The 21,927-nt window shown below is 40.1% G+C and overlaps 2 protein-coding genes across 7 annotated transcripts in view; both read left to right on the top strand.

The window, feature by feature from the left end:
* The window catches only part of LOC139791306 (potassium voltage-gated channel subfamily A member 5-like), a 30,209-nt gene extending 14,049 nt beyond the window's left edge, over positions 1 to 16,160 (top strand). For 2 of the 4 annotated variants that reach the window (XM_071733385.1, XM_071733383.1), the window contains 2 exons: positions 12,984 to 13,105; positions 15,242 to 16,160. The gene's annotated coding sequence lies outside the window, so the exon portion shown is untranslated. The remainder of the gene's footprint in view (positions 1 to 12,983; positions 13,106 to 15,241) is intronic. The other 2 variants (XM_071733384.1, XM_071733386.1) reach the window with 2 other exon arrangements.
* Positions 1 to 21,927, top strand: part of LOC139791314 (very long chain fatty acid elongase 4-like) — a 434,972-nt gene that overhangs the window by 34,656 nt on the left and 378,389 nt on the right. The window lies entirely within an intron of this gene.

Here is a 21,927-nt window from a genome sequence, read left to right as displayed (position 1 = left end):
GACAGTAGAACTTGCTGGTTGAGGAATTTATGCTGTGGTGGGGTTTCCTCCAGCAGTGAGTGGGTAGATTGCTTAATGGGGGTGTAATTTCTTATATGACTATAGCAAAGAACACCAGAACTGGAATGCTGAGCTCCACCAAGGCATCAGTCTGTTTCAACAAGGAGTAACATTAAAAACTCTGTTTATCATGTTTATGTATTATTCAGTATTTAGAGAAAGGATATATATTTAAAATAGACATGTAAAAAACATGTAGATTTGCAAGAAAGCAAAAGTATAATTCAAGAGCTAGACATATCTTGGAGGTAAATGAACAAAATCATCACTGGAGCCAGTAAGAGGAGGACACTTTCTATTAATTACCCCTAGAGAGAGAAGTTTTAAAGTCATTTTTGAAGCATTCATGGGCAGGGAAATATATATTTAAAATATTTCAGGATAACACCTGTGTTCACTCTATAAGTGGGATTAGTCCCACTTAAGTGGGATTAGTCCCAGTTAAGTCACCTTCTCTTCCATTCCAGGAATCCTACCCAGGATACACTACCCTATGCAGTCATAACCTTTATGTTGATTGAATCCTAACAGACCAAATTAAATAGAGATTTCTCTTCCAGTGACAGCACCCTGATGGCATGTGCTGTGGGGACAAGAGAGTGTGGAAGGAATATTGCGTAGTGCCCAAATTCAGCTTGCAATATGGCAGCATAGGATGTGTTGTTCATCTACACCAGTTTCTCAGGAAAAGAAAGTGATACAGGGAAGGTGTGTGAACGGTCCAAATTTGGATGAGAAAATAATCGGAGACTGATGACTGAAACAAAATGCCCAAGCCAAAATGCTTCCTCCCTTGGGAAGCTCTCCCACAGTCAGAGGTAGTGCTGTATATGTCTCTCGTTTTAGTTCCAGGACTGCAAAGCCTGGCTCTTAAGGTCCTGCCTGAGATTTGGGTTTTTTGTCTGCTATTGGCTAACAAGCCTAAATCACAGGAATCAGGCCTGAATAAGAATCTTGCATACCATCCACTTCTCATCCCTGAAACCCATACTATTCCTTGGTCTGATTTTCTAGTTGTACTGTGATGGTTGGAAAAATCACACTGTAAAATTTCCTCCTGTTACTTACACAGAGCTCAGAGGCAGGAGCCAATGTAACATACTTTGAATTTGTTTTCCTTTTTAGAAGGGGTTTGTATTTTGGATTATTTTTTTTTCCTGGGCTAATGTACATCTGATGTCAGGCTTCCCAGATGAGAGTGGTTAGATTGGCGTTGACATTTTTAGAAATATGTGCGAATGGAAAAATATCCTGGGAGTGCTGCCAGTGGCTGATTCTGTAAAGTTTTAGTCTCTGTTGAATAGGAAACATGAGCCAGGTACCTCTATTGAAAAGAAGCCTTCTTCACAAAGTGTCTGTACTCAGGTGTGTGCCATGCACGCCTTTTCAACTTAAGGAAAGGGTAGGAGTGAATTCCAGGAGGCTCTGACTCATTCAGGTAATAATTCTTTTTGACCAGATGATAAACAGCCACTTAGCATCTTACCTAAAGGGAAGAACAGCTACAGCAAAAGATCCTGGCAAAAAAAAAAAAGAAAAAAAAAATTTTTTTTTCCAAGGTTTACTCTGAGGAAAACAATGAAGTGGTCCTACTTCTCCTGCTTGATCCATGCCTGTTCCTTCCAGTTTGGTGCTGATGTGGCTGGGACAAACAGTGTAGAGCTGAGCTGATTTGCAGGGAGTTGAGCCTGCAGCTTTCCATTTCACAGCGAGATGGTGGAATTTAGAGGATGAGTGCTGATTAATGGTGCTATGAATGTCAATAATTTTTATAGCCTTTGCAGCATGCTCATTTTAACAGCCTCATCAGAGCAAATGCCTCCTTTACAGATAGTAGGCTTTCACGCAACACAGGTCAAATGCTGCTCTCTCTTGAAGAAAAGCAGACCACTCTAAGTGAAGAGGGGGTTGGTAGAGGGGTTAAACCAATGGAGGAGGTGCTCTAAGGGTGCAATATCAGTGCTCTCTGAGAACAGATTGGCTATGTCTTTATCCAGGGCTACAGCCAGTTCCTGCTGAGTTGCTGGCTCTGTTCAGTTTGGATCTCAGCAGGAGCCTGGAGCCAGGAGCTGGTGCTTTTTACTGAGGCAAAACAGTGCTCAGTGAGTGGCAGGGCCTTGCAGCACCAGCTGAGCTCAGTGCTGAGCCCAGTCTGCTGACTGGCAGCATCCTGCCTCTCCGAGCAGGATCTGCTGAGTTGCCCTATGGGTCAAAACTCAACAGGAGCAGCAGCTCTCCTTGGGCTTTGATGGGGATGTCTCATGCAACTTTCTCTCTGCTCTCCCCTGTATGTCAAGGTACTATTTTGCAGCACGCCATCACTCTCGCAACATTGTCTCTCTTTTGCAGAGTCAGCAAAAGTCTCATCATCATCTCTCCTCTGGTTACCTTTTGCTCACACGTTGGCAAGGCTGAGGGGATGTAGCTGTGCCTGGTGCTGCAGACACCATCCATGCTATGGAGTGCCTGGTGTGGTCTTGGCAGGGCTCCCTGGGCCAGTTCATGTCATGGGTGGTTGCCCACCCAGGGACACCATGGTTTAGAGATACTCTTAGCAGGACGATTAGATGCAGCTATTTTCACACACTGTTTGCTGGTGGGATTGCTCTGACATTGCTGTGTGGAGCACCAGAGAAACAGATTATATCAGCTTTGCAGAAGACACTGTGTTGAACTAAACTGGATTCATTCTGATTCATTCTGGGGAAGGGTTTGGTGGTTTACCACAAAAATAAAGTTTTTTGGTCACTCTTTCGTTCATCAGGAAATTTAGAGATTGTTGGCTCTTTTCAACCAAATCTGACATTACAAAGAGCATCAGCTTTGGGGTAAAAAAAAATGGTTTTACAACTTCTTTAAAGGTAGCTGACTGCATGGGGTAATACTGCTTCTCTTAGGGAAAAGCTGTGGCATTATCTCTCCTAAGTTGTTGCTCTATCAAAACAGGAAAGACATGATGAATGAAATACATTATCAGCTCAGTTGTGTACATAGACTTCTCTGAAGTGTAGCAAACACTGATTAGATGAGATTTACAGAATAACAGTGAGAGGCAGAGTTGTGCTTAGAAATAATGTAAATACTGGCTTGCATATGGAAACACAGTTCCTTCCTTGCTTCTAGTAGTACTTCAGAACATTTTTCAGACTTCTAACCTTGTTCTAAAGCCTGCTGCAACTGGGGGGAGAGGGGCAGTGAGAGCAAGCCCTCTTGATTTCAGTAAGTTTGAGGTCAGGTTCATAATGGTCCATCTTATGCCATCCTGGTGCTTTGCAAGTTGAGGAAACAAAACCTTGAAAGTGAAGCTTGTATCTTCTGCTGCATTGCAGTGGTGAGCTTGGAGAAGGGGTAGGAGAAAGGGAGGGAAGAGTTGACAAGAAGACTGGATCTTTACTAATGGACTTTATATAGACTGGGTTTAAGTAGATTGCCTTGCATGCCCCTTAGCAGCCCGGCACAGCTTCAGGACTAGCTGGAGCTCCTTTGCTTCCTTGAGCTAAGTTACATCTTATTTGCTTTTCTAAGCATTGGGCACTATGTAAAGAATTGGTTGATTCTTCCCTACTCGCTAACCAACTGTACATTAATATCCATATTACTATAAATGCCCACTAATGGCATTTGCTGTAGGACTTCCTGCCCTGGTTTTAGAATGGACAGGAAGAAAATCATATAACTCTGTGATGTATAAAACTGGAGCTGAAAAGTGTTACTGGGCTCTAAACATCTTTCCCTAGGTCACACAGTGCTGGGGTGCAGGAGAGAGAGCACATGTCCTGATGTGGAAGCCAATACCTTAATTTAATGATCCTGCTGTATTTAGTGTTGGGGCATCCTTGTATTGAGCACTGTGTACAGTTTTGGACCCCACCATTTAAGAGCAATGCTCTGGTACTTGGATGCATCCAGAGGAGGGCAACAAAGCTGATGAAAGGGCTGGAAAACATGTCCCCTGAGGAGTAGCTGAAGAGCCAGGGTTTGTCTAGTTTGGAGAAAAAGAGGACCATTGTAGGTCCCTTCCAACTGAAAATATTATAAATTTCTACTTTTCTATTACATTTCCTAAAGTTATGGATCAACCTGGAGTCAGGGCAGTTAAACTGGAATGGTTCACATACAGTCAGATCTGTTTGAAGATTAGAAGGGGTTTGAGCTGCTACCATTATTAAGAAAGACTGCAGCATTTTGTTATCTGTGTAGTGATGGGTTTCTTGTAAAATCTGTTCAAAACCACTGGGAGATGCTCACCAGAATGGACACTAGAAACATTTCTAAATATACCATGTAAAAAATAGAGTACCTCTAACAGCCAAAGGTGAACAGGAAGATCCAGCTCCTCATTTGAAATCTGAGTTTTAAATTAGTCTTATGGTATTGTGAAATCTGACGTATGATTGTTGAATACTCAAGTCTATCCTATTCTGTTAAAAAGCAGCTGTATTTTGAATGGCAAGAAATGCCAGAGGAGGACAGCTGAAGAGGGATGGAAGCCCAAACATCTTGGCTTTTTAGCCAGTTAGGATTTTCAGGTTCTAGAAAATCTTCACTAAAAGCCTTGGGCATGATTTGTTTTCTCTTTGTATTCTTCTTCCACTGCAAAATAAATGTAGCAGTCTGCTGCAAAACAAATAGAACATATTCTCCCATTTTCTCTTGACCATTTTGAAAGACTTCTAGAACAGTGAAGAATGGCATGCAGGCAGTTTGCAAAATCATTTTGCATGAAGGGATTTCAAAAAGCTTCCCCAAAAGCTACCTACAAGTTATTAACTCATATTTGGGGACCATCTGCCCAGTGGTTTTTCAAAATAATGCTATAAGCACACAGGCTAAAGGCAAGGAATATCTTAGAAAAGCATATTTTTCAGAAGAAAAATAAGGCAAAGAAAAAAAAAAGACAAATCTTCCAATAGTTGAACCTTTACCCATAGGTGATATAAGGTATTTGGGAACAGAAGTGTATCTGTGGCATTGTCACAACATATTTATGCTTTAAGAATCATCTGGCTGGGTCTGTTGCAGAATTTTGACCTATTTTGGCGCAGTTACATTTGTTTGGTTAAAATGCAGTGTATATAACACGGACATTACTATGGGTCTTTAGACTTCACAGTCAGTAATTTACAGCAATTTTCCTGCTTTAGAGAAAGACCAGGCACTGTCGTTGGGTTTTTTTCTAAAGCTGTAAGGCTTCATATACATGGGAACACTGGAAAAGTGTAAACTGAAGAAAAAAAAAAGTACAATGACTTGAAGCAGAGCATATTACTCTGTGAATAATCAGATTTGGGATAAAGCTAGGCCTGACTCATGTTTAACTTAGTCCTCCTAAGAATTCTAAACCACTTTTATTATTTACTATTTTAAAGGAGAATGACTGTGCAGAATAAACATGGCTTTTCCATAGTTACAGTCCCCATTTTTAAGTCATCTGAGAAGTCAGGAAAAACCCTGACAGTCATGGGAAAACAGACATGCTATCAATATAAATTGCTGTACCCAAAGAGCACAATTCAACAAGGTGCTAAGCAATATTTTTTTAGGTGCTAAATTGGTTTTATCATCTGTGGTGTTAAAGGCTATTGGTAGGACCCATCATGATGGACAGGTAGTATTGACCTGTGCTGCTCATTATGCATCTATATCATAGCTCTTATCAAATTTCATGGTATTGAATGAAAACTACCTATGAGGTATAAGAAAAAACTTTACCATTCTTATGCAGAGCATATTGATGACTGGAACATGGTCCAGAGAGATGCCTGTTCCAACCTTATTTGATTCCATTTGAATCTGGTGCCTGAAGGCAATCTCTGATATAGATTTGAATAGAGATGTAAATGGCTTCAGCAGATTTTGTATCAAATAATACTGCAGATACTTTCAGTAAACTTTCCCTCTGTTGGTTAGCCAGAGTATCAGTTGGTCTGAACCTTGTACTGAAAGAGTGAAAAAAAATCACAGAGTGTTTTGAAAGAGAGTGGGGATGAGATAATTACTATTTACTGTCAGCACTGAGCCTAAATTATTATTTGGTTTTTTACTGTGCTCTCTAGAAAGGCATCACATGGCATTATGTAAGTCTGGGTGTCACTGCCAGCAGGTGATGCTTAATCAGGGGAAAAAATGGAGCAGGAGAAGGTGGAGGCAAATGGGACTTTTGGGCTTTTTTTAAGAAAACTTATCGGAGGGATTACAAGTGAAAAACATGTTTAAAAGCCTTATGTAGCACCACAGCATGCTACAGTAGTAATAAGTTTTGAAAGGATAGCTGGAATAGCAATCTATGTCATGTTTTTATTGTCTTGAAAACTCTGGAAAATCTTGATATTCCTATACATGTCCTGTCCCTTTGGAATCCAGTTAAATATCTGGCCTGTGTGACTGCCTGTGTCACTCAGTTCCATAGCTTAAGTCCATTTTGTGTTAAAAAGTAATTCTTTTTCCTGTTTTTAAATTTCCTTCCTTAAATGTTATTCACTATCCCTCAAATATTTTTTTTTTCAGAGAACAAAAAGTCCCATGTATGTGATTTATCAGGTTCTATATAATGTATATTTTGCCCAGTCTTCTTACTCGTATCTTCTATAAGACACGTAATCCAGTCTATCCAACAACTTCCAGTATGACACTTTATTGAGGCCCTGGATCATTAGCATGTTTCCTGTAAGCCTTTTTATCTGTTTTGAGCTCCAGCATCCAAAGCTGCACACAGGGTACCAGAAGGGGCTGATCCACCGATTAGTTGTAAAGATGACATGACATTAATTCTCTTTTCCAAATGCAGCCTAGCATCTTTGTAGGTTTTTTTTCTGTGCCTTGCATGATGATTACAAGCATTCCTTTTGCAGGTGCTGAAAGCTATGTCTGCTGTGGTGTTTTTTTTCAGTTTCTGAAGCAGAGCACAGACCCAAAGTGGTGGCAGCCAGGTCTCTTGAATGGTCACTGTGGCAAGTGTCAGCCTGATTCAGATTTAGATGCTAATGTTGAACAATGGGTCCAACTTCTTTTTAAACAGCTTGTATACATATACCCAAATGTGCTCAAGCCCTTTTTTTGAGTGTAGAGAACTATTGAGCTCTCTAATACATGTAAATATTTCTTTTATATATACAAATTATGTATCTGCAGGTGTCACTAGCCATTTTGGTGTGTATTCATCTCTTTCCTCTTTTTCTGAAGGACCTTGATATTCCTTTTTATCTCCCTGCTGCAAATAAATTGAGCATTCACAGGCTACTCTATCTCAATTCTGCCTTTTCAGAGAAAATGTAAATATTCATTGACAAAAGATCATTTGGGACTCTTGCCTGGTCTTTTCCCATGGTTACGCCAGACATGTCCCTGACATTGGGCATACAGCCCTCCTTGAAGCAGGTGCAGGCTTCACAGGAACAAATGATTAATGCATTCACTGGAAAAATGTTCTTTGAATATGAACAAGAAGGTTATGACCAGCTGGGATATACTTGTGTTGACCTAGTTGGTTTTGTAGATCTTAGGAAGCCAAGCCAGGCTGCTGAGTTCTTTAAGAGGAGTGACAGGGAGTGATTAAGGACTGCATTGGGCACTGCTTTGTCAGCCATCCTGAGCACACTAATCTTATTTCTGAGATGGTAATAGTGAAAGTAAAACAGTTTTGTGGAGGGGGGGACCTCTCCTGAAACGTGCTTTCAGCTTTTGCTCTTTTTCAATTTGTGAATGATCTGGTTCTTTTTGTACAGCTCCCAAAGCCCTTAGCCAGGCTGCCTTACCAAGCTGTCCTTCTAGTTGTGACAGCCTCCGCCAGGCTCAGAGAGAGACACAGCCTCCTACAGACTCTAGCAGCACCTGTTGGAGTTCTATGCTGTCAGACTCAACACTTGCTGAATTTGCCAGCCTGAATTTGCCTTTGCACGTAGGCAGCTGGTAGCTGCAGACCAAGGACCTGACCTGATACTATATTCCTCTGAGGGAGTTGGTATCATTTCAACAAGCCGTGTTTTTCGGATGCGAATGTGCTTCTGGTTTATATTCCCAGAGAAGGAGTCTGCTCTCACAGAGCCTTTGTTGAAGCAGGAACAGAGGAGAAGTGAATGCCTCAGAATGATGGCTTTTGTATTCTGAACATATCAGACCAATCTAATTAAAATGCATGCATGGAAACCCAAGAACTAATCTAATCCTTACCGTGGTAGTTAAAGTGTGCAGTTTAGGTAATTGCCAGCGTCTGTCTTAAAAACAATAGTCCCAGTCCCAATGCAGTTGAAGAGACTTGGTCCTATGCCACTGGCTTCACGGGGGTCAGAGCTGAGCTCAGTGTTCTATTTTAGACAGCACAGTTCAAGGAGAGGATACTGATCTCTGTCAATAACTGAACACTTAATGCAGTTGCCACAGCATCAGGTAATTTCTTAGGAAAGTTTCTTAGGCTTTTCAGTATCAGTACTGGGTTTCGGAGGCTTATTTGCTGAATTTTTCTTTTGATAAAACCCCTTAAGAAGCAAGTCTGTCAGCTCTCCATCTGGTGCTGATCTTACTTAAAATACAGTGAGATTGACAGCTAATTAATTCATGGACAGAATAAGCATGAGAGTTGCATAAATCAGTTAATTCTGGTAAGTCCAAAACTTACTCATGGTTTCCTGAAAAACAAACTATGAACCTTTCATCTTAGGACAGAATCTCTCTGTAATATGGAGAAATATCTCACACATCTCACACGCTTCTGGTGCTGAAATATCAAGTACTGATGTTTGTTTTTTGCAGATTCCTCTCCTGTTAAGTCTTGTTCCAAATATAGTACTATACTTGTCTTGAAACTGGTTACACTTCATGTTCAAGGCAAAATTCTTGCACTTTAAAGATCCAGTTTTATCCTTAAGGCTTTGATCTTGCATCAGTAACTTTTAAATGCTTTCCAGTGATGCACTGAGGAAGGAACTAATATCTTTCTTTCTTGTTTTCAGTGCCAAAAAAACATTTATATCCAGAGGTGGGCCTCCATTTACCATGAAGATGCAGTGTACAGATTTTAGGCAATCTGATAAATGCTATCAGGAAAATTATACTGATTAGATATATTTTAGGAATTAGTCTGCCTTCTATGTCCCAGCTCCTTCTTCTGAAGAACTTAAAAAAATATAAATAGTGCCAGTTTGTTTTTTTGGTTGTTGTGAGGTTTTTTTTATTATTTGGGTTTTTTTTTTTAATTTTTTTTTTCACTTGAGGTATTTTGGGTTCTTTTCCTTTTCTTTTTTTTTCTTTTTCCTAGAATCTTGTTTAGAAGTCTTGTTTAGAATGGGTATGAGAAATCCACTGGCAGATAAGAATGAAACTTCACAGGCATAGGATGAGTTCAGAAGAGAAAAGTACATGCATGGTTTTATGGCTTAACATTGCCAAAAGACATTTTTTCACATAAAAATAAATATTAAAATATTTTAAAAAATAAATATAAAAATATTATAAAGATCTTATATAATAAATATAAAGAATTTTTAAAGTAAACATCCAAACTGGAAGGCTTTATTGACATATTCACGTAGAATCAGAGCTTCACTGAACTTCTCATTGAATGCTCAGGAAGAGGAATGGGTTTGGTTGTTCTGTCTCAGGCTGTCAGAAATAAATGAAACCTTCTGAAGGCTTGAAGTACTGAGGGAAAACTGCAGGCTACTCAACAGCCAGCAAACCGAAGTCCTTTACAACCCACATTAGAGTTCACTACTTTCTGCATTCCCCACTCAATAATTCCTGGTTTTGTTTCTCCAGAAACTCCAATCATATGATTTTTGATGAAAGATGAAAGGATGCCAGCACATCTCATCAGTGTTAGAGATTCAGGTCTGTGATCAACTTTGGATACTCCAGTTCAAGTTCCTCATCAGGATGCTTCCATCTTGGGGTTTGAACTGGTCCATTAAAATTACAAGAGGATATCTGCTAAAGGACTGAATTTCTGCTGTTGCAGATTTTTTTCCCCACTAATATGAGTCAAAGAATAGTGCAGGCCAAGCTTCATTCATTCTTTTGGCTGCTCCATCTGGGAATATGGCAAGATGCAGCAGTCCTCCATTTTAATTTCTCTTTTGTGATATTCTGCTGTATGTTTGATAGTTCACTGTTATCTTGTGAAGTGACATTGAGTGAGACCATTCTTTGCTTTTCTTTAATTAGCAACATGCCTAGGCTGGTCTAGAAAAAAATTCTACAATTACCTTCCAGGATATGTGGTTTTTCAGCCTACAGTGCCCTTGTGGCTCATCAGCCATGAGCAAGCAGCTATCACTAAGAGATGTTTGAAGATCAGCCTGCTTGAGCTTGTAGGAACTGCACATTATTGTCTGCTAGATGTGGTAAAGAGCCCACAGCCTGTCTAACTGAGGAAACCTTTCCAGAGAACTCTGAATTGTAAATGACGTATTTTCATGAAAAATGTCTTTTCTGGACCTAGAATCCTCCAGAGAAAACGGTACGCTGAGAAAGTGCCTTGCTTTGTACTTTGCCATTGACTATACCAGTTGACAACAAGTGAACACAATGAACTGTGCCCCTTCATCTTTCTTTCCCAGTGTTTGGAGGAGACAAGTTTGAGGAAATGAGACTCAATGCTAACCTCATGTGGATGGAGAGCTCCTCTTTACAAGTGGTTTCTCAGCTCTTCTGAGCAATTGCTTTCCTAGCCTTTTGTGCCCCTCAGGTGGTAAGAAAAAGCTGAAAAGTAAAATAACCTCAGAGTAGCACTTAATTCATGCAGTCAGTTTTGAACAGCTGTAAACAAGTAGAGGTTCAGGGCAAGAGACCAGGTCGGGACAAACTTTACTCTAAAGATCTGCTGATACGAGTTTGACAAGCAAAAACTTGTTATTTAAGTCAATAGTATCAAGGAGCCTGTCTACTGAACTGAAAGCTCAGCTGCTCACAGCAGGACATTGCTGTTTTAACAAGATTTCAGCTGGTTGCTCCAATTCCCCTTGCATTGTTTTTCTTGTTTGGTTGGGGGGTTTTAGGTGTTTTTTTTTTAATTATTTGGTAATCATCTTTCAAACCACAGCAGCATTTTCTGTCCTGAGGTGCTGACTCGAGCGGAAGAGATTCCAGTGGAAGCTTCTACTGCAGTTTGCACAGGCTTCATTTCAGGTCACTAATCACATCCTCCTCAGGCTCTCTGCAGGCTGTTGCATTGATTGTCCTCCAGCTGGAGGAACTGTCTGAGAGAAATGACATGACTGGTGTGTTGAGGTCACATTTCTAGATTAAGAGTGGACTGAGGGAAGTTTCTGCCCTTTGGATTCAGGGAAGACCTGACATTTGAGTGTGGAGTGACTGTGCAAGCCTTCAGTCTTCCTTCTCCATCATGCACATCTTCTGACCCCCAGGCAGCCAGTTACACTGGGACTGGACAAGAAAAGAGAGCAGAGGATGTGATGGGTGACTAGAGCTGGCATCTGCATGCTGAGCAGCAATGTGTCTCTGCTTCACCAATAAAAAACTCCTTGAGTAGTCACCATCAGAAATCCAAGTGAAGGACTGGGGCTGAGGTGACAAGATAGGAAGCTTTCCCTGAGGCAGATTTGGAGAACAAAAAGGTCATAGAAATACAACATGCTTTATGTTTTCCAGTGTTACCTGGATAACTATATTTGACAGAGCAGAAAAGCAGGAGGCCAGGGAATCTAAAAGAATGAGATGAAAGGCTAGTGGAGCTCATTTGGTACTTTTTTCTTTGAAAGCTGGAATAACACAATGGAGCACTAATGGTCCTTCTGCTACAACAAACAAACTGACCACAACCTACTGTCTCAGCAAAAAGGCAGATTATTTTGGCTTCACAGACACTAAGATCTTTGGATCTCCAGTACCTGCATGAGAAGAATCTTGCTATTGAGTGGAATTCTCATCCCCGAGTTAGGATTTTGCTTCTATGACTCCTTACATTGAAATCCTTTTCTTAAAATGACAGGGCAAAAACATGACAGGAGAAAACATGACCTTCTGGCCTGAGGTTTACTAGTTATTTTCTGGAAAGAATATTTTTTCAAGTATGGTATGGTGTCTAATTGCTGATTTGAATGATATTGAAGTATTCCCTCTAGCCTAGGAAATATTTGCTTGTTCATATAAAGAGTGAGCCCTCTGTGGTTATGGCTGCTGACTGGTTAGAGAATGGCCTTGGGAAGTTGGAGATGAAAATTCTGATACAGGCAGACAAAGGAGAGAACAGTGAAACTTGAGCAAGGGCTTTCAATACTCAACTAGGAGGTGAGAGATAATAATTAGGATTCCTTTGATCATCCTAATTTCTGGAATGCAGTACAACTTAGGTTCCTATCTAATCAACACCATGTTACTACTTCTGGATATAAAGAGATGCCAGAGCCTAGGCACTGGGGAAGCTGAATCCATGAAGAAGTATGAGTGCAGGATCATAAAGCAGCAGACTGAACTGGGAATTTGATGTTCTGCATTTTGAATCATAATACCTATGCATGTAATTAGTAAGGATTTAAGCATCTGATTCTCTTGTGACCTGGCCTTCCTATCCTACATTAAGTAACTGGCCTCATGAATCATGCATCCTTGATGGTCTGTCTAGTGTGGCATTGAAGACCATATTCCTGAGGTGATAAAGTTAATGAAGAATAAGGAAGAGCTTTTTTTACTGACACAGGATTTTGATAACTTGCCTCATAAGATCCCTTATCACCTCTAAAGAAGTCCTGCAAGTTTTCTAAAGGCTTGTGCAATGTCACCTTTCCATGGGATTAGCTGTAACGTGCAATGCTTTTGTCACCTTATATCCAGTAACATCACCGAGGCTTTAAAACCAGGAAGAACTGCAGCCCTCACAAATGCTTAAGACAGTTTGCTAAAGAGACTGCAATAATCAGGGCAGTGATGTGCTAAATCAGTAAGTGATGTTGTCTCTCTTTCTTTTTAAGAGCTCGTGCAGTAGCGCTGCTCTCCAGACGGCTTTTCCACGGCATCATCTTCCGTAGCACACCAGTGAGCCACGAGACTGAGACAGAAATTCCAGTGTGGGGAGGGTGTGAGTCATGAGATGGTGAGTGAAAGAAACAGCAGGATAAAAATAACAGAGCACAGCATGATGCAGAATATTAATCTCTTACCCTGTGTTATCCTAGCTTGTGTTACATATCCCGCTATGTTATACCATAGATGCTCTACTGCTCCAAAGAGATCACTCTGTGCTGCTCTGAAAGATCATGGCTCAGGCTGCCAGATTACAGGGACTGCTAATATTTGTGCCTTTATGTTGGCTGAAAATTCTTAATCAAAAAGTTATGACATTAGACAGTATATAATCAAAGAGTATAAAATGCCACCTCTGCAGCACTCATTTTTTGTATTTTCGAGGAAAACATCGAGTTCAGTTACTTTAACATCAATTGAATAAACTTATTTATTAAAAAATTAAAATTCTATCCATTTTAGTCCTTCTTTTTCCATTCTTCTTTTTTTTTTCTTCCTTTTTTTCCTTCAGGAGTCAAAAAGAAAATTACAAAAATATCTTGAAGTGCTGACATAAAATTCAACTTTGGTTGTAGCTAACATGAATCAGTAGGAAAAACCAGAATCAGTAAAATTAAAAGAAATAGAGGTATTTTATTTTGAAAAGTGATTCCCTATTTTTCTGCTTGAATCTGCCATTCTCTCTTCACTGAGCTTCATTCTGAGATCACTGACCACAAAATCAGGAGCCCTTCTAGGGAGCTATGGTTTTCAGCTCAACTAGTTAGAAGTGTTTGAGTAAAGCATCTAACCCAACCACCTTGACATCTCCTGTAGTCACTGGAGCAAGACAGTGATCTTCAGAGAGCTGTTTGAAGCTTAGGAAGCCTATTACCATGTAATTTTCCAATACAGTCAGGAATCTGGACATCATAAAAACAGCAGGAGTTTTTCCATTAATTTCAAAGGGTGTCAGATCTGGTGCTGAGTCTTTACTGCAGATTAACACCTAGACACCTCTTTTGATAGAAACTATGTCTTTGTCAGTTGGGGGTAGGGAGAAATGTTTATTTTATTTGACACAGATTCAGTTCAAAATCTTTCTAATTTAACTTCGTTTTTGGGGGGGGTTAGTTTGTTTGCTTTTTCCTGTAAGTCACCTTTGTATTTTGTTAGGACTGTAGAAAACTTTGCCCAAACTGGGGAACATACAAAAAAATAATAGGGCACCTGTCTCTGACAAGCAATGAGGTGTGTGGTCTCCATGCTGCAGAATTCAGAATGTGAACTACCAGTCTTTATAGGGCTCCCCCTCCTCTTTGCAGAGCTGCCTGATTAAGTGAAGCATTTGCACACACCCTTTAATCATGATAGACTTAAGGTCACTTGATCTAAGGCAAGCATATGTGTAAAGTAGTATGTTTTAGGTATGCAGCTTTGGTCAGAATACTCCTTTCTCCTTTTCAGACCCTCTTGAAGCCAATTTCTCTGATCCTACTAAGTTAAAACTACTTCGAAAAATTCCTTTCTTTTTTTATTTTTTTTTTCTACTTAGTCTTACAAAAGCTGCCTGGAAAGCTACTTGGGAATATTTTTGTGTTTCTAAAATACTGTTCTTAAGCAATCTTCTGTTATTTTTTACATTTATGTTTCCATCTATTTTACTTATTCTTGTATATCAAGTATTTTTATTTCCCAATGCGTAAAGAAAAAAAACACTTATTTTTGAAGTTATACAAAAATGGAAATAATTGTAATAATGATTTGATGTCCTTGGATCATATTTTATTTACTATTCAGTATCCACTGTTTTTATTAGGACATTGTTTGAACGTAACTTTAAGCCCAATAAAGTTCCAGGGCTGATCTCCCGGGAGAGGATATTTATGGTCCATATTTTCAGAGGGGGAGGTTGGAAGTAGAAAAAGATGTAAGCATTTAGTCCTCAGTTCAACACTGAGATCAGGGGAAATCTCTCTGTTGCAAATGGTCATTTGAGGAGTTGTAGCAGTCAGTTGCATGTGCAAATTCCCAGCTTGATGGGGCAGTTGCATTTGGTGTACTCACTGCAAACAGGAACCTGGGCCTTGGGTTGCTTGTATTACTGCAGGGGAAATGACCTATTTTTCTGGAAAGGAAAAAACTTGCCACAAAAAATCTAATTTATAAGAGCTATAAGAGTGAAAACAATACTTTTTGTTTGTTTTTTCTTTTTCTTCGTGTCTAGGAGATTTGGTTATGAAAACAAATTGAGGAAGAAGACATTTCCAGCAGGAAAACCACTGGTGGTGCTTGGTGACATTCAACTAATATTGGTGCAGTTGAAGGGAAAATGAAATAACAGTGCATCTTTCACTTGGTTGTAAGCCATAATTTGTATCCAGTGTGGAGCCCAATCATTTGCTCTTTATATTTACTATAGCCTTTTTTTTTTTGCATTACACAAGTCTGATTGCTTTCCTCCTGCAGATACTGAATTTAAGGAAGATACTGCTGCAGACTGAAACCAAACCCACTTATTTCTTGCTCCAAAGTCACCCTGAGTTAGGAGAAGTTGCTGAAAAATTTTCTTCTGGATAAACAACTATGAGGTCCCCATCAAGAATACATTCTCAGTGAGCTGGATTTCTTCAGTGAAACTGTTGGAAATCTGTCTGCTTGGAGTTTTTTCTCATAGGGCAATTGTTCAGCACCACAAAAGGAGGGTGCAAGTGTCCCATAAAGTTGAAATCTTTGAACTCACTCCCAGGGACGGGAAGGCTCTACTACTTAAAATTTTGTTTGGAAATAAATGAGTTCTTGTTGTAGAGTGGGCATCTTCTACCATAGGTCTTACATATCAAAATTTATCACCATTCTGGAGTAAAAGTCAAGTATTAGTTCTTCTTTTATTGGCATTTGTCTTTATTTATTTTGTATTATTGAGATGTATTGCATCTCTGGAGTTTGTATTTCTACTTTTATTAATAAAATGCTGTACATACAAGTCTAGAATGCATTTGAGGATTAGTCTAATTTTTCATGTGACTTTGACCTGAACATTTTTCTGCTTATGTTTATGTGGCTATTTCAAAAATGTGCGTTACCTGTATTCTTTATGCCTTTTTCTCAATAAAATTTTGTCCCCATTCTGCAGAGCCATATCACATGTGCATAACAGTGATAAAAGTTTTTAAAATAATAATGACTCATAATTGCAAATCGGTTGGTTTAATTTTCATATTTAAATCTATATCTGATTTATATCTATCTGTCAAAGTTTGATGTTCTTATAATGCAGGATTTGAGATGGTGGAAAAATTAGAACTGAGGGTAAGTTCAGCTCAGGAATAATTCTTCATAAGGGTATTTGGACTTGAAAAGTAGATTTTTTTCTGCTCCCTGAAGGTGTATGCTCTTTCTTTCAGTTCTCACAGTGGCTAAGCTAAGAATGGTATTAGCAATGTGAGTCAGTGGAGTGTTGTCCGTTTTACGAGGCTGCATGTATGTCACTACAGCTCAGGGATAAATAAATGCAATATGTCCTTTGTCACAGAATATGCCAGTTTTGGTGAAATGTTAGCACAGCCTTTCAGAGATCCCATACACTGTATGAATAAGAAGTAATATGGCCCAAGAGATCTGCTGCTGACCTGGAACGTGGTTTTTTTGAGGGCAAGAACAAATTAGATGAGAGCAAAGCATAGAGCTCTCATTGAAATTTCACAAGTCTTAATTTGAACACAGTGTCTAAAATTTCTGTGACAATCCACATCCTGCTGACTTGCTCATGAACCCTACACTTGAGGCAGAAGATGGACAAAACCAGTGTCTCTGATGAGTGGCTTTGGTGAATGCCCCTAGGGAGAACCAAGGCAGTAACTCCAAGGGATGGAAGTTGTTTTGCTCTGCTATTTGAAGTTTAATGCAAAAGAGAAGACTTTGGGAAATTTTTGTGAGGACAGTACTTTCCTGTGCTACTTTCTGAACTGAATATTGTAGGATCTGGCTTTGACTTTTCATAGTCTTTAAGGCAGACTCTCAGCTGGCATAAACTAGCCTATTTTCTTTGACAGTAAAGCTCTTTCTGATTTATACTCACTGAAGACCTGAGAGCTTAGCTGCATATAAATATAACTTTTTAATGTGAAGCACAATCCTTTTAAAAGACTTTTTTTTAATCTTTTCTAGTAAGAAAAAGAAATGGTAACTTGACCTGGGGAATCTGTGGGCTGATGCAAGCCTTAGGCAATTAACTGGTGGACCATCACCCTTGTCATGTGGGTATTCAAGGTCTGTACAGTTCCCTTGATTTTTCCATGCTTCTCTTTTGCAGTGAGTAGATCTAAGGAGGTGCTCACTTCTGTTCTTAAGTGTAGCCTTAACCAACTTGAACAGATTGCACACCTGTAAAAATGGATGCAGGACTGAGACTTAAAAGAGAAGATTTTTTAATGTCTGGAAATAGGCTTTGATCTTTGAGTGAACTTATCAAACTTCTGCAGTCTATGAGCATTCATTAAAATCCCTCAGGGCAAGGACATGAAAACCATCCAATGGTTTAATTTTCTGCTTTGTGGAGATTCAGCTTTTCTTGGCATATTTGTTAAAAGATGTTCACTGCCAGGAGAAAACTTGAGGCCATTGTACAATAGTGGATTTTTACTGCTGTAATATTCCTCTGGGTCTCCAAAGTTTAATTAAGTCAGTGGGAAAGTTTTTATCAGTTTCAGTGTCTTTGGAACATACCCTTGCTGCAAGTAAGATACAATCATATACAGTTATTTAAAGATCATTCAAAGAAAGGCATTTTCATCCTTGTCTGTTTGATGCTGTATGTGAAGCTTGTGTTCAGGATTTTAAATCATATAGATTTAAAAGTGCCCCATTTAAATAGAATGAAGTCTGAACCAATTCAATCAGGACATTTGTCACAAGTGCAATAGGACCTCTGGTAAGATGTTTGAGGACTGTGAGAGGTGACATGGTAATGATGACAGGTGCCTACTCTAACTTTATAGACATACCTACATGAAAAATTATCTTCTTCACTGCACTGTTGACTGCAGTCATATTTTCTCCTATACCCAAAAATGACAGCTTCTGACTCCTATTACATCTTGGGGATACAGTTTGCATATCTAGATATCTCCAGTCAGTAACGAGAGACATTCCTTTAAACAAACACCTGGGGCTGGCTTATAATTAAGGTTGCTAGTTACAGGACATCTTTCATTTAGGTGAACTACTGCTGCTGTTTTGCCAAAAGCATATTAATGAATTTATTTCTAACTGTTCCTTATCATTATTAGAGGATAGAAAGCAAGTTTTGATTTCCTGAAGAATCTTGCTTGCGTTCAACAACTACTTTGATTAGGTATGGCCAATGGCCTTTCTTTTCACTTCCTTCATTGCTCCATTCTTCTGATAGCTGGTGGCAGGATGGTCTTTGTTAAGAGTCATAGAATCATAGAGTATTAGGTTGGAAGGCATATGATAATGTCTCAGCATCCCATCAAGCTGAGACTTAAAAGTTTCCAAAGCACGGGAATCCACCACTTTCCCTGGGAGACCATTCGAGTGTCTGACTGTCTTTATAGTGAAAATTGTTCCCCTTGCATTCAAACTGAATCTCCCCAGGAGCAACTTGTGCTCATTGCCCCTTGTCTTGTTCATGTGATTCCTTGTAAATAGAGTCTCCATTTTCTTTGTAGATGCCCCTTGAAGTACTGGAACATTGTACTAAGGTCTCCCCTAAGCCTTCTCAAATCTGACCAGACCCATTTTTCTCATCCTCATATGGCAGGTGCTCTATTCTTCTGATCATCCTCATGGCTCCTCTCTGGATCCCCTCCAGCCTGTCCACATCCTTTTTGTACAGCGGGGACCAAAACTGGATGCAATACTTCAGGGGCAGTCTGGCAAGCACTGACTAGAGCAGGATGATGACTTCTTGTCCCTGCTGGCGATGCCCTTCTTGACACAACCCAGCATCCTGTTGTCTTTCTTTGCAGCTGCACCACACTTTTCCCTAGTGCTGAGCCTTTTGTCTACCAAGACCCCCAGTTCCCTTTCGACAAGGCTGCTCTCTAACCAAATGGATCCCAGTCTGAACTGTACTACTGGGTTCTGTGTTCCCAGGTACAAGACCTTGCTCTTCTCTACATTGAACTTCATAAAGTTCCTGTTAGCCCACTTCTCCAGTCTGTCTTAAGTCATCTTGGAGGGTGGCTCTCCCTTCTGGGGTGTCAGCCTCTCCACTACTTCCCTTGCCTTTACAGGGCACAAACTGGTTTTGGTTAAGTAGGAGAGTGTTGAAAAGCTCCCAGCACTCATCAGCTCCTTTCCCCTCCATGAAAGCTTCCCGTGGGATCCCTTCCAGCTGAGCCCTGAGCAAGCTGAAGTTTGCTCTTCTAAAATCTAAAACTTTTGTTCTTGTATTAACGTCCATTGTGCTCACCAGTATCCCAAACTCCACAACACTGTGGTTACTGCAGCCAAATCTGTCACTGAGATATCACATAGCAGGTTTTCTTGGTTAGTGAGTAGTAAATCCAGCTGTACCCCATTCCTGGTTGGCACATCAAACATTGAGTCCACTGTTCTCTGTTCTCAGAATTCAAAGAAAATGTTTCTCTTTATAATTAATTACTGCTGTAGTTTTTTGCAGAATTCTGACATGTATGGAATTGCAACATACATACAATAAAAAAACCCACAGGACTTTGTGTCTACTTCTTGTCATGGTAAAACTAGCAAAGTGCAATCTGGTTATAAGTCTTGAAAAAGAGGTATCATAGGTATCATAGGGTACAGCCCTTTCAGAAAGTGCTTAAAATTGATTGGTTGGGGCCAGGAGAATACATTCTGATTCTAACATTCTTCCTTAAGTATATCTCCTAGGATGAGTAGATTTTTTTTTCTATAGTACAGTATTTCTAGCTCAAGGAAGAAACTGGTAAGTAGATGGATCAGTATTTCCCTGGTAAACTTGGAAGCCTGTGATGTTGCATGACAGGTGACAGGTGACCTATGTGACATTCACATAGGTAGCTGAACTGGATTTACTCATTCTTTGAGTATTAGGAGGTTCTGGGGTGATTTCCTCTGTGGGCTGAGATGAAAGGCTAGAGCATCAAAGATTTCATGCTTTTAAAATCTTATATTTCAGACTACTCTGATAAAATCACTTTGATTCTACTTATCAGCTTTTAATTTACAATAAAGTTTCAATATGGATGAAAATGTCTTCAGCCCGAAAAAGAGAGTTTGCTTAGAAATTTACTCTGTAACCAGATCCTAGGCCTGTGCTTGGGCTTTGTGCCTGTAATTCCAGCAAAAGAAGTACCAGACAAGCAGGAAAAAAAAATCCATAAAGTCTAAAAATAAGGTGGTAGACTGAAATCCTCAGAGGTGAATGAAGTGGAATGACCTGACTACTACAAGATGATTAATTATGGGATTCAGCCTCATAGACTCGTGTGTGTGTTTGCAGCACTTCACAGAGCACATGCCCTTAATATGCCCAGATGAATCAGCTGCCAACGCAATACTGAACACTAAGTTCATTCATTATTTTCCCTGGGTTTTTAGGAGGGAAGACGAGCAAAATCAACATCAAGCTCCCAACAGATGGGACTAGAGACAGGCAGCTGCAGGCACGCGGTGCGCTACATAAGGCGTGCAAGCGCACGTGGAATCCTCTGCCCCCCCGAGCTCTGGCATTCCCGTTACACAGGCAGGAGGAAAATACAATTATCTGAATTAACTGCCACTCCACAAATCCCTTTATTTTGTGCTGCCCAGTCAGAAAAACAGGCAGGACTCGGAGAACACTCAGTACTGAGGTGCAGTTTGTCACGTGGCGGCAAACTGAGAGAGCGCATTGCTGCCCACGTGAGATGAGCGAGGGCATTCCTCTGAGCCCTCTGCCTTTTCCTTTTTTTTTTGGTTCTTGGTAGCTGATTTTATTTTTTTACCTTTGGGGCTGAAAAGCCGGTAAATAAGATCACAGCACAGGCATGCAGAAAATAAAATCCAGTGGAGCCATGTGTAAACAAGATTACTAGGCCAAAAGAGTGCCTCTCAGCACGTTAACTGGACTCGGGGGGATGTACATCTGGGGAAGACCTTGAGGCATTTTTGCCTGGGCACAGCAGATGCGGGTGGAAAATACTGATGCAGTGCTCTAGAGAGCTGCTCTCATCCCTGTTCATTGTGTGTGGAGAAACTAAGGGTGGGAAAGAAACATAAGTTAAGAGGTCTACAGGAAAGCTGAGGAGGGGGTTTTTACAAGGGCATGTAATGATAGGACAAGGGGTAATGGTTTTAAGCTGGAAGAGAGTAAATTTAGGTTAGACATTAGAAAGAAATTATTTTCTGTGAAGTTGAGGAGAAACTGGCACAGGTTGCCCAGGGAGGGTGTGGATGCCCCATCCCTGGAGGTGTTCAAGGCCAGGTTGAATGGGACTTTGAGCAACCTGATCTAGCAGGCTGTGTCCCTGCCCATGGCAGGGGGATAGGAACTAGATCATTTTTGAGGTCTCTTCCACCCAAAACCACTCTATGATGCCATGATAAGTTTTGTTTTGGTTTGGTTGTTTTTTGGTAAGTCTTTAATTCTTTCACTGTACCCCATCCTCCCTTGAACTCTTGTTGGATTCCCACAACTTAAAAAAGATCTCAGTTGTCATTTTTCTGTCTCTTGTGCATGCACCCACATACACTGTCTAGCTCTGTAGGCCCCAAAGATAGAGCATTAGGGATCACTTTAGGATGAGAAATGCAATAATGATAAAACATGTTTTATTGATGACAGGGAGAGGATACTTATGGGTGGGTTGGTTGTTACTGATTTTAATTGCTTGAGGTTGTTGATACAGCCCCTGTCTGCCCAATCTGGTAACCTGGCCTTAGTATGGTCTGAAGTGCAGT

Source organism: Heliangelus exortis, chromosome 1 (genome assembly GCF_036169615.1).
Source record: "Heliangelus exortis chromosome 1, bHelExo1.hap1, whole genome shotgun sequence".
NCBI classification, from domain to species: domain Eukaryota; kingdom Metazoa; phylum Chordata; class Aves; order Apodiformes; family Trochilidae; genus Heliangelus; species Heliangelus exortis.
This window is presented reverse-complemented; position numbering and strand designations above follow the sequence as displayed.